This window comes from Pteropus alecto, unplaced genomic scaffold (genome assembly GCF_000325575.1).
Source record: "Pteropus alecto unplaced genomic scaffold, ASM32557v1 scaffold23, whole genome shotgun sequence".
Classification (NCBI taxonomy): Eukaryota; Metazoa; Chordata; class Mammalia; order Chiroptera; family Pteropodidae; genus Pteropus; species Pteropus alecto.
This window is the reverse complement of record NW_006435837.1, coordinates 5,342,699-5,357,648: the sequence shown is the minus strand read 5'-3', so window position 1 is coordinate 5,357,648 and position 14,950 is coordinate 5,342,699. Positions and strand designations below refer to the sequence as shown.

Below are 14,950 nucleotides of genomic sequence, written 5' to 3'. Positions count from 1 at the left end.
GCTATCTCTAGAATCCTTACCAGAAAACTAATTTATAACAAAGTCTCTTTAGCACTGGCATTGAAAGTCCAGGGGCCATGGATGGAGTTCAGGTGGCATTCCTTTAAAGCATTTACTGTTCTCCAGCAAATCGAGTTGTCAGGAGGCATCCTTCTTTATTCCCAAACTTCAGATAATAGTTATACCAATTTGAATCGATATGGCATGTTACTTTTATAAAAGATTTTTATGTAGGGCTTTCATTTGGTCATTATAACAACCATGTGAGGTTGGAAAAGCCAGCTTTACAACTTGCATCTCTATTTTGCAAATGAAGGACCTGGGGCTCAGAGAGGTCAAGGAATTTTCTCAGAGTCACACAGCTTAAAGATAGGTGATCCAGGGCTTATGCTAAATCTTATATGGTCTAAACGCTGGGCCATGCTGCCTCTCCAATCAGCAATCAGGAGTGGTTAGAAAAGGTATACAAACAAGAGTTAAGCAAAAAGCAGTTATACCAACTGCCTTCTTTAAATCAAAAACCAGCATAATAAAGGAATGTTATTTTAAAGCAACCATGCCATAGTAATGATAATAGCAACAATAGCCGCAAATGATGATTCCAGCATCTGCACGTATGCTTATTCACGTAGCAAATATAATTCAGCACATAGTAACTTTCTACCAACATTTGTTAATCAGCACCTTAGTATCTTAAATAATCATCATAAAGATTGTCAACCTCAAAAGGTGCATCCTCCTCCCCCAGAGCCTATCTCAGTTTGTCTCTGGCAGCTGTTCACCCTTGGCAACATTGCCCTTGAGCACAAGTAGAAACTGTTATTTTTTCTCTTTTTAAATACTTCCCCTGTCTTCCCATATCATTTGGACCATCTCTCCTTTTTTTCTTTTTAGATGAGGACCCTGGAAACTAAAGATATCAAGTTGGCAGTAAAAGCTGGACTCAGAATTCTGTGTGCCTTTCTAGAACTTCCCAAACTGATTTGCGTTCCCTTGGAAGGCCAATCAAACCATACTTTGCCCTAAGTATTGGACATGGACATTTACATAGCCTCCCAATCTGTCTCATTCTTCATCATGGGCTTACTGGTCTGCAGATACCCACCTCCTCCTTTCCTGTTGGCACATTTGTTCAGAAGATGTCACATGGAGATGGGTTCAGTGCTATGAACAGCCATTAATGAGTAATGGGGAAAGCATTGCTTTTTCAAGATGCCTAATACAAACGTATGTCCAAGGTTAGCACTGTTTCTATAGCAGCATCCGATGTGATACTTAAATAGTGAGATTATAAATCCAGTGGTGGTGAAGTTGTTTAAATTTTCTCAAGGGGGCCAAAATGACTGGTCTCTCCATTTCCCCTTAGCCACAAGGGACGATTCTGTCCTGATGCATACATTGTTGCATGTAAAAATAAACTCCAGCCTTATTACTCGGACATTTTATTTTTGGATTTTTTGGATGCGGCCATAAGGCTTCAATGGCCAATTTAACTGACAAGAGAGGTTTATTTGCTTATCAACTCTAGAGCAACAGTCTCCATCAGGTTATTTCATTCCATTTCATAGATGAGGGGTTGGTTTAGTTGCCAGACTTGGAAATGAACCATGTTTTAGATTAAGGAAAAATAAGGAACTGAGGCTGATGCACAAGACATTCGTTCTGGTTGTGGAAGGGCTGGTTGTCTGCAGAATTCTAGCTCTGTGCTTGGCTACGGGTAGTGAAGTGGGATTGCCTTGGCCTTAAGCTCTAGGAGATTAAATGTACAGCAATTTCCTGAAGCAGACTTATCTCTAGGATGAGAGAAGCTATTCTGGGGCCTTAAGTGACCTTGCTTGTGGGTGGGCAGAATGTGACCTTGGATGGAAAGCCTGCATGCCTGGCCCCTTGTTCTCCGTAAGCCACTTACTGCTGTTGAAGATTAAAGGAAGAGACAAATGATCACAGCTGGCCTGCCACCTCTTTGTCTTCACAGACTGGTTGCAACTGGAGGGTGGATGGGGCTGAGTACCACCTTAGGCCTCTGCCACAGTGATTTCTAGTCACTCTTCTGCCCCTAGGGCTCAATATGGGAACTTCTCTCTTGGCTAATCAGAATCTAGCAGAACTAGTGGATTATTCATTTAGCAATGTTTCTCAGGTTTGCCAGATGAGACAGTCGCCTTTTGAGGGTGGCAGTGGTGGTGGGGTGTTGTTCACCATTAAGAAGCTTCCCAGGCTCTTCTTCTGGAGAGAATTTGATTCAATAGATATGGGTGGGTCTCAGGAATCTGTATTTTAACAAGCCTAGGGTGATTCCTAGTACCCTGCATACTTGGGAAACTCTGGTTTATAGTAAGAGGCTTTGAAATGTGCAATCCCACAATCTTGTCTTCTTTTCTTCTGCAGTGTTTTTCTCTTTTTTCATTGTGGCAGGTGCTCATAGGGAGACGACTCATCTCCCTTGGGTTTTACCACTTCAGTGTGCTCCGAAGGGACTTCCATCTGTCAATAACGACATCTTCGGGTCTTCCTGAGGGCTCAGCAGGCTGGAATTAACACCCCCAGGAGCAGCCCTTAAGTGGGGCTGGAGAGAGTTGGTGTATAAATACCCCAGCTCCTTCGCCTCTCAGGTGGGATAAATGTCTTGCACCAGTTCCCAGAATTTCCTAGTGGGATTGAACTCTAGCCACCCACAGTAGTAATGTGCTTGATAGAGCACCCTTTATGGGCTGCCTTTCCTCCCTGTCTTGCTTCCTTGTTTCCTTACTACTGTCCCTTTGCCTCTCAAATAAACTATAGTCAGTTCTACTATAACATGGCACGGGTTCCTAGAAAATCACTGTGCTATGCAAAATTATGCGATAAAAACCACAGGGCTTATAGGATAAATAAGATTAAGGGCAAGACACTTTAAAACTTAGTAGCATGTAAAAAATAAGATGGGAACCTCATAAAAATGGTAGCACAGTTTTACACATGTTATATGGTTAAGAAGTGCATAAATACAACAATGGCTATGGCACTCTACCTAGAAAAAGCTCTAACGGTGGCTTACAGAAGTGGGCACCAGAAGGTTTGCAACTTGTAAGTTATTGTGAAGGGGTGGAAGGTGTGTTTTTAGAAACCAGACAGACAGTTGTAATACCAGGTGTGGATGGTTGGGGCTCCTAAGGTGAACTGAGGTAGCTGGTACATATTTCAGGTATGTGTCTGTGTGTGTACTTTGTAAATGTGGCTCCATTTAGCTGGATGCACTTTTCTGTGTTCACCTACTGTTTCTTGCAGACAAAATTGCACATAAGCAAACATGAAATTCGCATGCTGCTCAAATTCAATCACATTGGAATGAATTTTCATTTTCACACACAAGTGTTAGAGCAAATGACTGTACTTGAACTGATTTCTTTGTCTTGGGGCTTGCTTCCAAACTTAAAGTAATATACCTTATTAATGGCAACTTGATGAAGGTTTTATTTTTTAATTGGATCTTTCTCATGTTGAACTAAGTTCATGTGTCAAACACAAGCCCTTTCACACCCGGATGAGTTCAATAGAGACTGGCTGGATATAGGAGGTAGAGTCTCCAGCCAAAATGTCCCCCAAAGGAGGCTTCATACCCAAGCCACACAGTCTCGCCCACTCATTATCTTGTAACTCTCTAGGGGACTGCAACCCTGTTTTTATAAGTCCTGAAAATCTTTGTTGCCTATTTGCAACTTCTTGGAACCTAAAATCAAATGTCAGATTATGAGCTAGAGCAGAATTCTATAAATGCTCAGCTACTTCCTTTATTAGGAAAAAAAAGGTTAACATAGAACATTGGTAGATATATTATTTCCCTGCATTCAGTGCTTCCCAGTAGGTAAAATTACAGCATGAGCTCAGCTCATTCTTAATTTCCCATGGTAGGTTACAAATGGGTTCTTTTCTAGTCTACAACTTCTTTAATCTCAATACCTGATTTCTCCCATGTGTAGCTCTACACAGTCAAGCAACTTATATACCATGTGGCTTATTTGTTTTACTGGTTGTGCTTTGGTTTCAAGTTCTCTGTAGCCTTGATTTTTGACCTGGGCGTGCATCCAGACAGCAAGATCAATGTTTTTCAGAATGTGGACTTCAGACCACCCACATCAGAATCCCTAGGGAGCTTTTTACAAGCACAGCTTCTTGGGCTCCACCCCAGACCTCTTGGGAGTGGGCTCAGAGATCTATCTTTTCTACAAGCTACCTGGTGACACTCATATGCACTAAAAGTTGAAACTCAAAGTTTTAGAACAGTAGGTCTCGACTGGGGCCAATTGTGCCCCAGGAACATTTGGCAATGTCTGAAGACATTTTCGGTTGCCACAACTCAGAAGGGAGTGCTACTGACATCTGATAGGCAGAGGCCAGGGATGCTCTTAACATCCTATAAGGCACAGGACAGAGCCCACCACAGAGAATGATCTGACTCCAAATGTCAGTAGGCCAAGATTGAGAAACCCTTGTTTGGACCCTTAGGGATTTCTCCAGAGTCTGCTGCACTTATAGGGCTATTTCTTTTGTCATTATTTTCCTTGGTTCCTTCACATCTGGGTGGTTTAGTAGTGACAAAGTTCTCTAGATGAGCAGAAATGTGCATATTGGGCATACTAGAAGCTTCACATAGATAGAATCAGGGTGATGGGGGTGATAGCTGACTCTCTCAAAGATGCCCTCTCCAGCATCCATGAGTTGAACTGTAAATTGGGGCAGCTCAAGTTATCCTAAGATTAAGGGCTCTTGCAGAGTTAGAGCAAATAACACAAATTTGGAGATGCAGAAATGGGCTTTTCTTCAGTTTTTATTACCTAAGTGGTACATAACATGGTACAGTGAAAGCTAGCCTTATTCATCACCTAGAACAGTGCCTGGACTGGTATTTCCATTCTTTATTTGTTATTGACCCTTGTTTACTGAAAGATCTGGAATTAACTTCTAAATTATCTAGTCAATATCTTTTCAACATTGGGAATATTCCATTTTATCAAGAATTTCTGAAAACTGGCAATTCATGTATAACATAAATGGTAATCTATAATAAGAATCTATATTATATCCCAGGTTATATGTATCTCCATATAAACCTATAATTAAATGATAAAGTTTATCAGATAATATACAAAATAGGATGTTTTGAATGATAATTAGTGATATTTTACAAGTTCATGTATATTATTTAAATGTCTTGTATATGCTCTGGTTGAATGTGGAACCTCTTTCATGTGTAGCCTGTTAAAGTTCGGAAAACTTTGGGATATTTTAAAATTATTGAAATGTCAACAAGGTTTGGATAATTATAATACCTAACATATATTGAGCACTCATACCTGCCCGATGTTGTTCTAAGTATCACACATTTATTTTGCTCATTTAATCCTCACAACAACTCTATAGGCTAGAAGTATGATTATTACCATTTTATAGATGAGGCTAAATACCAAGGACATGCAAATATCCAGGCGGCCAAACTACAATTGGAACCCACACAGTCTGGGTTCTTGACCCAGATTTGCTTTAACTTCTTCAAGTGTAGTCAACAACTTGTCACCTCTGACTTGAAACAAGTAGAATAAACATTAAAATGATTCTCTTAGTCCAGTACTGTCCAGTGTAAATAGAACATGAGTCAAATATGTAATTTAAAATTTTCTAGGAACCATTTTTTTAAAGATGTAAAAAGAAACAGGTGAAATTTATTTTGATAACATATTTTATTGACCCAACATACCCAAAGTATCATCATTTCAACATGCGTTCACTATAAAATATTATTACTGAGATATTTTACATATTTACATTTCACATGTGGCTAGTGGCCACCATATTGGACAGTGCAGCCTTAGCTGATACTTGGTGAGAACCTTTAGGCTTTGAGAATTGAGTCTGAATGATTTTTGAAAGGCAGACGGCTGGTTTTCCAATCCTGCTTAGCTCAAGTCAGAGAGACACTTTAAATGTCTCTCCATATTCTGACAGAGTTCTATGGCTATTTCTGTCCAGAGGCAGCCCTCTACAAATTGGCCCAAGCATTTATACCCTCCTTCACAACTCAATAATATTTAACTGCAGTTATACCCTCCTTTGCACATCCAACAATATTTAACTCTCAACAAAGATTCTTGAAAGAAGATTTAACTTCCAAGTGTATGTGCATGTGCGTGCATGCACACACACATACACTGACCATCTTTGTTGTCAATGTACACATTTCATTGGATCAAGGATTCAATACATATATGGGAAGGGAGAAATGTTTTATGTGTGCTTCTGTAATACCTTCCTTTGCCTGGCTGACCTTTCAAGATTCACGTAACTGCTATCTTAGCCCCATGTGATTTAAATGGGGTGTGTGTGTGTGTGTGTGTGTGTGTGTGTGTGTGTGTGTGTGTGTGTACACATACATATACCCAGCAGTGGGAGTGTATAGATCTACACCCTAAGAACAAATAAGCATATTGTGGGCTAGCTCAGAACCCTAGTAGAGCTCCCATGCTTATCTAATAATTGCTTCATGAAAGCTTCATGAAAGACATCAGTTCAGAAGAGTGTGGAGTTGTTTTAAAGTTTTGAAGAGCAAGTGTGTTTTGTGTAACTTTCTAGTAGAAAACAGCAATTCCTGATTACTGAATAAAATGCACAGAGGTACCCTTGAACACTCCGACAGGCCAACAAGAGCATCAGCCATTGGTATTGCCAACTTTTTCTTAATTAAATTCATGGGGGCAATTGGCCCTTCTAAAAAAAAACACCCATATTTACACAGTGAGAAGATCATGGATCAAAGGTTTTAGTCTTGACCTCTGCCATTAACTAGCTATATGACTTCCATTTCTCTGGGATAAGAAAGGGAAGTGGGATCAGATTTCAATCCAGGATGCACATTAGAGTCATTAGGGAGTGTTTTTAAAAATGCTGATGCCCAGACCCAATTCCAGACATCAGAATCTCTGGAGTTGGGGCTGTTTGTGTTGTAAATGAGCCCTCCCTTTTTTTGGTGGAAAATTAGAGGGGGAGAGAGAAATGTAGGTGTCTAATTTCAAATGCCGCTTGTTTGTAATGTAAGAGAGAGATAAAATATATATTTTTAACACCTGCAGCACCCGGTCTCCCTAGGTGGTCTCCCATCCAGGTACTAACCAGGCCCGACCTTGCTTAGCTTCTGAGATCAGACGGGATCAAGCATGTTCAGGGTGGCATGGTCGTAGACTATTTTATTTGAATTTCAGTTAGGCCCCTTCTAGTCTCAGAAAGGAATTAAGGTGTCAGGGTAAGGGAACTAATGTTGGATATTTCCATCTTTCTCTCTTGAGAAGAGCTTCATAGAGAAGGGAATGCTCTGGTATGTTTAGTCCACTCTAGAGCATAGATGAAATCAGAGAATTCCAAGGGTGGGTGATTGTGCCGGTCAGGATAGGCTTGGAAACAAATGACCCCCAAACCTCAGTGCCTTACAATAGAAGGAGTTTATTTCCTGCTTATAAAAAATGTCCATCATGAGTCATCTGCAACTATGTCCTCCATCACCTTCACTCCAGGACTGAGGCTGATGGGATCAGTCTCCACCTAGAACACTGCAGATCCGAGGGGTAAATGGGGAAAAGAAAATGGTGAATCATACAGTTGTTCTTAATGCTTATGCTCAGAAATGACACACAGCATTTCTGTTTATACTTAATTGGCTATAGGAAGTCATGTGGCCCAGCCAACTTTGAGTTCAACAGAACAGTGATGGGGATGTGTCAGCCCTCTGCACGGACAAGGCTGAGAACAAAAATACAATCCGCCACAGCAGTGAAAAACACTATTAAGAGAGAGTGTCACAAACTCTCAGCTACCCAAGGACTGCTCAAGTGGCCACAGTCCAAGGTTAGCTAATAGCTGGCATGGCCTGCTTCTTTTTTCCCCCTCAGTGGTCTACTGGAGCTCATTTTCACCCAACACACCAAACAAAAGCCCCTGAGGCATAATGTAGCAGTAACTCCTATCAGGCAGGTCTCTGCTGACCTTTGACCTTTTCAAAATCCTTCTGTCTGCTGAAAGATGCTTGTTTGCTCCCCATGTGGACTTTCTGATGACTCCAACAAAGACTTAGGCTGGGCACAGCCTATCCAGTTGTTCTTTATTTTCTGTAGTGGTAATGAGTGGTGGTTGGCAACATTGGTTCTCAAATTTGACTGCACTCTGGAGTCACCTGGGGAACTTTCAAAAATACTGATGTCTACGTCCTACCTCAGGGAGTCTGATTGGATTGGTCTTGGGTGCAGCCTGGGCCTGCATGATGCTAATTCAAACTCTGAGAACCTGTGGTTCAAAGCACCTGCTTCTTGTGTTGCTTTGGCTCAAGTTGCTTTCTCTTCTGCTTGGTTTTGGTAGACTTTTATTCTGATGGCTATAAAAGAGGTGGATAAAGCAATAGGCTTTGTACCTAGGTCCTAGTAAGTGCTCGATAAGGATAATGATTTCTGTTGTTGTGATTCTTGTTACCCTGCTGCAGCATGCTTCCCGCACTTCACCAATGCCTCCTGGAAAAACCAGCTGTTCTAATAGGTTGGCTGGTGAAGTGGTGTGTTGTAAAAGCCACACTGTGCTATTAAACATGATTGCATTTCACGATGGTCTACGTTATGGGAATGAAGGCAGCTCTGGCTTTCCCTGACTCCTCAGGGCCTCAGAGAAGAAAAACACCTCAGCCCCTCTGTGGGCCCTCACCAGTCATTCCCCTGTATGCAGCATGGAAGGCTCATTTGGGAGAAGCTTTTATGGTAAAACAAAAAAAGAATGAAAAGCAATGATTTCGAAATGTCTTTCCATTGCTTTGCTGCTCATTTTACTTTCCCACATGAATGAGCAGGCTGTTTAGAAGCCGGGAAGGCAATGTTTCGCCTCCTCCCAGGGTCTTACACAACCTGGAGATTTGGGCCAGCTGGTCTCAGACCGAGTTGTGCTTGCACACACACCATCCCTGGATGTCCCTGCATGTGTTTGGGTTTCACTTTGAAATAAAACATGATGCATGAGAAGTGCTGGAAAGGGGCTGGTTAGTGACCAGCTTAAAAGAGTTCTAAACCCTTGCTTCTAGATATTAGTCATGTTTCTTTGTGGTTAACAATAACCCGCTAAGACCACCGTCCTGAGAGACTTCTCTTAGGGAGGAGGAGACTGTCACTGTGATACCTCCCATCCTTGTTTCTTTTAAAATAAGCACGTAGGACTGCTCGGCCTTTTAACATTTATTTGGCAAGCTTCTTGCCTCTGAGTCTCTCAAGTTCTGAGATAAAACTCCCCCTCCCATTTTCGGTTATAGTTTTTAATAATTTAATGAGCAAATGTCAAGACTTATATTTCTGTTTACAGGAGCTATTTCCTGATAATTTCTAATTCTTTGCATATGACACACGCACATCAGAAAGTTAGTTCCATTTGACATTTGTAAATTTATGGGAAGTCTCATCTTTGTAGACATTTAAAACTTGGCTGCACCCATTGAATTCACCCTAGGGAACAATTTTGCAAGGGTCCCTGAAGAAGTAGGCCAGATGACCAATAAAATGCCACTTCTGGAAATTTAGATTTCTGTAAGGCTTTGACGAGAACAGTATTTTTAATTTTGTTTTTTTTTGTTTTGTTTTGTTTTTTGTTTTCCCACAAACATGGAAAACAGGAATGTCTCCGAGTGATTAAGATCTAAGAGTGGATAATGAAAGCACAGACAGTGATAGTCTCACTGACTGCCAAGAAAGCAAGTTCTTTAGGGACTTGGGGCTAGCTCGAAGGAGAACGTAGATTGCTCATATTCTATTTAGACAGAAAGGAGAATTGCTGGACCTGAAACATTTTACCCCTTTTTAGCATTGCTTCTAGAGTTGTGGCCTTCTAGCTGGGCTAGCTGCAGGGTATCATGTTGAAGGAAATGTTGAGAGGAATTGTAGGAGAAGAGAGGGAGAGGGTGGATAGATGGAAGGAAATTCATAATCTGTAAATGAAACTTTCCTAAAAATGACTAGAAAGCGGAAACACATTTCCATGTGTTCTAAATAATGCCATCATTAATGGGATGAGTTTTTGCAAGCATGACCCCTCTTTCATAATTGAAGGTGTGATTTCAAGATGGGGAATAGTGGAAGTAGAAAATGCTTTTGTTTACTGAACTGGGATGCACCCCCAGCCACCACCCCCTTCACTTGTGTGTGTATTTTAGAGCCTGGTATCTCAAAGTGGAGACTATGGAACCATCAGCACTGGTATCACCAGGGAGCTCATGAGAAATGGAGACTCAGCCCCAACTCAGATGGACTGCATCAGAACCTGAATTTCAACAGGAGTCTGTGGTGGGTGGTTTGTATGCATAGTACAGTCTAGGAAGCATTACTCTTGGATTTTTAAAGAGCTACAGACACTTCTCTTGCTGGAGTGACTCTCTGTAACCCAATCAGGACACATGCAGGGGCCCGATTTGACCCTCCCTAAGGAGCTCAAAGCTAGACGCTGGCTGTGTGCTCTGCCATCTCATATCCATGGTGGAAACAGAAAAGCTCTGCTCCAGAAAGTTTAATTGGAGGAATGGCAAGAGTAGATGGCAGGGGATCAGTTTGAGACTCCTTTTGTTGTCATGTATGACCCATGAGATCTTGAAGAATTAAACTTGATTCTCCTGTTTCTGTATGTTTTTGCCACTGAAGAAATCTCCAGTAAATTCTGCCTCAGCCCTCTGCTCATTATCCCCTCACCCTTTCCCAACAAGTAATTATTATGTCTAATGCATTATATATTTCCAAAAGTGAGATGGTAGTTTTACTGGCTTAATTTTATTTTTTCATTCATTCATTCAATTCATTGTGCAAAACTAAATGTATTTTTATTTACTAGAGCTTAATTTAAAATATCAACCTGGCTAAGGCCAGGTCACCATAGCTGAAGCAAAATGGAAGATTAAGAAAAGCCTCTATTTCACTGAATGACCTTGGTAAATCAGGGTTCAGTTTCAATTCTCTGGATAATTGCCTCATTGCTGTTTTGGTTTGGCAGAGGAAGCAGGCTGCATGCTCATCCCATAACTGGATTTTGTCAAAGCCAGGACACCTTGGCCTCTTCTCTCCTGAGGGCTATGGAGTGAGGCCCAGGCTTGGAGGACAGAGACAGATAGACCCTGTGCCACAGCCACCTCAGCTCTAGGGCCACTTAGGAGATAGAGTCCATTGTTCTCTGTGGCATTTCAAGGTCATTTTTCCTGAATCTCTACTATCTCCTCTTTGACCCCCAGTCGCCTGGAGCAAGCTCTGACATTAGACTGTGGATTCTGGCCTCAGATAAATGCAGTGGCTTTTCCAGCCACCTGACTATCATGTTGGGTGGGTGGGCCTTGCGGGGAACTGACTCGGGAATGTTCTGGCCTTGGCTGTTTCAGGATGGTTTGGTCTGGTGGGTACCATAGCCTCTGAAAGGAACCTATTTAAGGAGTGGGGAGGGGACTCTGTGCCAAGCCTACAATTTTCCCCTGTGGTGTTCAGACACATTCACTCAAATAGTAGCCCGAAGCCTCTGAGAAGCAGCCCAGAACCCTCTGTGGTCCAGGTTTCAGGAGCTGCAGCTGCCTGGGTGTGGTGGCTCTTCTAAATTTCCCGGTGCTGCCATCTGGAAAACCTGGACTGGACTTCTGTTCAGACCTAGCTCAGAGCAGATATGGGCTTGCCTGAAGCCAATACTTTGTGAAATGTTGCTTCAGGGGCCCAGAAAATTAACTTCTGACTTTGGCAACTAGCCTGTGAGGAGCCATCTTGTAACACTGTCCCCAAATCTTTCTTTCTTTTTCTTAAAATAATTCCTCTCAAAGTTACATGAGAAACCAGCCACTTAATACCTAGTAGCTGAGGTTGGGGAAGTAATATGGCTCCCTGCTGTAGTTATGATGGATCTTTTTCTCAGGTGCCTGCTTGGTCACAACTAGAAGTGAGGTTTGTGCTCTAGAGGTCAGAGGTCATCTCTGGGATTACTTTAACCAAGGCTTGTTGGGAAGAGAATGGATAGGGAAGACTCTTCAACTGAGAAAACTCACATTGGTGACTGTCCTTTGAGGACTTGTCCTTCGCAGCCAGCAAGATGATTCTGTCGCTGTCTAAGCATCATGAGTCTGGAAAGTGTATTCACAGAGGTGGAATATGGCAAGCAGGGGTGACAGCAGAGAAGTCCAACACACCTGGTGGCTCCACCTGGAGCCAGGCAAGAGCTGGGGCACCATCGAGCTGAATCATAGGGCCCGGCAGGACTCCAGCCATGGTAGAATGCAAGAATCCTGGAAAAGAAACTGAGATAGCAACCCAGTCAAGTGGCTGGGCAGATAGCAGCAAGGAGGAAACTCGGAAGCAGTGACAGAGACTCGGTTTTCCTGCCAGGGATTTCCTTCCTGGGTCCAATCTGCCCAGGGATGGCTCAATCTGTCTATACCACAAGATTGCTTATTCTCACTGAGCAGGTGAGGAAACTGAGGTTTGGAGCAGCCATGAAACCCACCCCCAGGGGCCTGACAGTCCAGAGGCAGAGCCAGTAATGGAGACAATTCCTCCAGATGAGCTGACATCAGCAGATTTTTCCACAAAAGGTAGAAGATGGTCTAGATAAGGTGGCATCCAACACCCCAAGACAGCATCTTGGAACCTTTGAATTTTCTACTCATCCCTCTGTTGCCTCCCCAGGTCCTCTCACACCTCAATAAAAGCACAGTCATGTCTATTTCTCTGGACAGTGCCAGCAAAGGAACTATAGCCTCCAACCAACACAATGGAGAACCCACAGGAAGATAATGTTCAAAAAGGATTGAACTGTGGCCTGGAATGGTTTCAGTTTCCTGACCTTCAAGACACACAGTGTCCTGGAGTGCCAGGGGCCTGTGGTCACAAAAGCTCCAGCTCAGAAGAGATTAAGAGGGTGTCCTCTCTGAAGAAGGCTCTGGAGGGTGCCACAGATGGTGGGTGGGAAGGGATTGACTAGTCTGCGGGGCCTAGCCTTGCTGTGTCCACCACTGGCAAACCTCCAACTCTATGATATTGTTTTTCTGTTTTACTTTTTATTTTGAAGTAATCCAAACTTATATAGGAAGATTGCATGAATAATACAATGGACTCCTATATTCCTTTACCTAGATTCCCTGCTGTATTTGTTTTGTCTCTCTCTCTCTCCACACATGTGTGTGTACACACACACATTCATGTATGTATTGTAAAATTTTTCTGCACTATTTGTGAATGGGCTGCTGGCATCAAACTTCTTTTGCCCCTTACATTTTCTAAGAACAAGAATATTCCCTCACATAACTACATACAGCTATCAAATTCAGGAAATGTAATATCAATTTAATATTTTTATCTAATCTGTAATCCATATTCAAATTTGCCCCAATAATGCCCTTTATAACAATTTTCTTATGGCTCATAAGCTAGTCCTGGATCCCCATTGCATCTTATTGTCCTGTCTCTTTAGTTTCCTTTAATCCAGAATAGTATAGAAGTCTTTTTTTGTCTTTTACGACCTTGACATTTTTTGACTTTGACCAGTTATTTTATAGACTGTCCCTTAATTTAGGTTCCCCTGATGTTTCCTCATGTTTCAATTCAGATTTATGCATCTTTGGCTGGAATACCAAATAAAAGTGGTGTAAATGATTTGTCCTTCTTTGGGGACCATATCAAGATGTACGGGTGTCCATTTGCCCCTTATTGGAAATGTTAGGTTTGATCGCTTGGTTAAGGTATTCTCTGTGTAGTCACTCTTTTTCCTTTTGTAATAAACAAGTATAATTCATAGGAAGATACTTTGATATTATGTCAATATCCCACTCTTCATCAAACTCTTTCCACCTAGTTTTAATATTTATTGATGAGTCTTACCTGAATAATAGTTTACTCTGATGGTTGCGTCCATCATCCCTTCTATATTTGTGAATCCAAAATAGTCCTTAATTGGGTAGGAAAGCACATCTACCCTGCAGAGCTTGGTAGCTGAGCTCACAGGGAGGAAGAGCCTTGACTGATAGCTCTTATAAAGCCTCCTTGGTCTGTTCGGTGTGTTTTGATACATGTAGAAACACATTTTGGAAATACTTATCATATACTAGATGACTTTTAAATAGCCTTTTAAATGATTTACAAAAATGTAAAATTTTAGTTACATATGTTATAATTTATATTCGTGGCATCTACTTAGAAATATTGCACCCGGATCTTTTACACAGTATTGGTAACAGAAAGTTGATCATGACGAGAGTATTAATAATACCTTTTCACCATGTGAACTCTGCTCCAGAGAAGGGAAAATTAGAGAGATTTTTTGAACTATGAGAACAATGGTTGGACTGAAAAAGGAAAACTAGCTATTGGAAGCAGATGAGTTAAGTAAAACATAAATTTCCAGGAATATTTCAAATTGCTATGTGGAAGCTCTTGGGGTGAGGGCAGGAACAGTGAATGACATTGCTTGGAATTTTGGTTTTTTACTGATTTAATTCAAAATGCATCCTTAATCAGTTTCAGCCAGTTCATTTTGGTCCAGTTTTTGCAGCTATTTACTGTTGTTTGTGGAAGGGGTTTCTAGGGTTAAACCTCTGATTGTTGCTTTACTGGGGCTGGAATATTAAGTTCTTGGTCTTGATTTTCATCTTTTCAAATAGTTCTGTACAGTCCATTGTAGGAACAAAGAAATAGTGGGAAAGTTTGGGAGGTTTCTCAGCTCTTATATGTTGTTACAACACTGGTTGTTACAGTTCCCATTAAGGTAACTGTTTTCAGAACAGCACTGAAAGCTGTAAGTGGACATGAAGGAAAAGCAGCTGTTTTCCATAAAACCTACAAATGAACAAATGCTAGTTACTTCTGTGATGTGTGATCTGGAGCTGTCTTTCCTTAAGTGCGTATGTTCCCTGGAATGTGCATGTGTGCACACACAAGAAAGAAAA

The 14,950-nt window shown here is 41.6% G+C and overlaps 1 protein-coding gene and 1 pseudogene across 1 annotated transcript in view; one reads left to right on the top strand and one right to left on the bottom strand.

The window, feature by feature from the left end:
• NHS (NHS actin remodeling regulator) overlaps window positions 1-14,950 on the top strand; it is a gene marked incomplete at its 5' end in the record, with an annotated part of 334,315 nt that overhangs the window by 125,766 nt on the left and 193,599 nt on the right. The gene's annotated exons all lie outside the window — the stretch shown is intronic.
• Window positions 7,095-7,213, bottom strand: LOC112479511 (annotated as a pseudogene).